This window comes from Vanellus vanellus, assembly GCF_965231255.1.
Source record: "Vanellus vanellus genome assembly, chromosome: Z".
Classification (NCBI taxonomy): domain Eukaryota; kingdom Metazoa; phylum Chordata; class Aves; order Charadriiformes; family Charadriidae; genus Vanellus; species Vanellus vanellus.
Window position 1 is genome coordinate 47,222,561 of NC_138908.1, and position 2,187 is coordinate 47,224,747.

The window sequence follows — 2,187 nt, forward strand, 5'->3', positions numbered from 1 at the left end:
GCTGGTTTCTGTCTTTTTTTTGAGCTGGTTTCTCTTTATTCCTCAGTAGCGCACTTCTGTCAAACATACATACTGCACAGGAAAAATCAACTCTGACCTGTGGGTGCAAGAGTGTGTCGATAATCCATTTATTTTTTTTTAATATCCTCACAGTCAGACTCCTAAGGGGAAGCTTGTCCTAAAAGCCTATTAAGCAGATTGCAAGTTGGCCTTTATTGGACTGCTCAGGTGCAACTAGTCTGTTTGTGATGTCGTGTTGCATCTCTCGTCTATTGCCACTTAGGACGGATTTGGTTTTTTATTTCACTCGGTTTACAAGAGAGATGGCAAAATGGCTCCATGTCTTGGCTTACCGGGGTGAGGCAAGGACAGTTAACCCACGTGGGCACATTGTGTCTCAGTGCAGAACAGCGCCAGTGTCAGTGCCTGTGTTCATCTGGTGTGCATTACTGTAGCTCCACAGATTGGTTTTTATGTGCTTGTTATGTCCCATCTTACATCCAATGCTGGAAGCATGTACACAGCCATCTCGCATCATCTGCAGACGTGCAGGTGACCCCCTGAGACTGTTTGTGGCTAGGATGGCTAAATATTCTTGCTGCTGTTTAAACAAAGCTTTGTTTAAAAATTATTAAATGGCTTTCCCACTGAAAACCACAAAGCTTCAAAGTGAGTTTTAATTAGGCTTCTTCAGGTTTTGAAACTGTGCAGTATGGCTTGACTCATTTAAGATGGTAACTTGAATAAAAAACTGCTTATCTCTACCCTGGAATTGGTGCTTTATTTTCCCTGTCTAGTAGTGGAAATACATTAGGGGTATTGAGTTTGCTGGACCACTGGCCTCTTGGTACATTTTCTTCTCAGAAGTAAGAGCATAGCAAGTAAAAATGGAGGGGGGTTGTCTTGGAGAAGAAAGAAAACACCACAGGGGCACGCTGCTTTGTTATGATAGAATTGCAAAATACGTAACAGAGCTAAGGTAAAAGCTATCACATTTAAAATTCCAACTCTTCTTGTTATATGTATCACCTTAAGTGGGAGTTCTTTCAGATCTTCAGTATTAGCTGCTTCTTCCCAGTTACTCATTGCCCTTACAAAACCAGGTTGTGGAAGAGGAAAATCATGCACACCCCATCAGTGCAAACTGTACTTCCCGCAGCTCTTGACAGGTCTTACCTTGCTGTCACACTCTGTATATAAACTCTCAGCAACCCTACTGGGAGAAAAGTCTGCAAAGGTCCCTGAGCTCCAAGTCAGGATGCAACATAAGATTATGCTTTGAAGGACTTGATTGATCACAATTCAGCTAATTGCTCATTATTCCAGTGGAACGGAAATAACCTGAGCTAAAGTTATCAGCCATTGGCCGGTGCTTTGAAAAGCAGGTACGTTTCAGATGACAGGAGAGAAAAAAAATCTGATTTCAGTAAATTATCTGCTTACCATAGCTCTTAATTTCTAATTGACCAGGTAACTACTCCGGGACAAGTGCCACAATTATTTTAAAAAACCCTATCAATCAACTTATTACCCCTGTAAGGTGTTTCCTTAGTGACCTGCACAAATCATGACCTGTTTTTTTAGCCAGTCATGCTTTAACAGATGCTAAGAGAAGCCACATTGCAACAGCAGCTGTTCCACCAGAGGAAAAGATTTAAAAAAAAAAAAGAGTATTGTTCAGAAAAGTTGATGACTGAATATTTACCTTTCTGTTATTACAGGCTTCTCTAGAAGACCTCTTCCCTGTCCCAGAGGAGTGTTTCAGAGAGCTGACAGCCAGGTCTACGTGCAGGGTGCACTAGGGCTAAGCAGCCTCACGTCATATGGCGAATGCACAAGTCAAGGCACTTTATGTCAGGATAGGAGCTTATCTGTTCTCTGTGTACCTCACGTAATACACCTACAAATTTTGTAGCTGAATCAGTGTGTAAAAAAAACATATTATATTCTGCACTAGTCACTTGCCAGCCTTACTGTCTATGGACTGGGCAGGCAGGTCCTTGCTGACTGCAAGGATTATGTACCATTCGGGGCTCTGATTTGTCCACTAGTGCTCAGCCCCTTCAGCTGCTACACCTGATAGCGCACCTTGACTGCCATGAGTTTACAGCCTGCCCCACCACACCTCTCTGACTGTGGCACGCCGATCCAGAAAAGAAATACTTTCTAGATAGGAAGCAAGTCTAC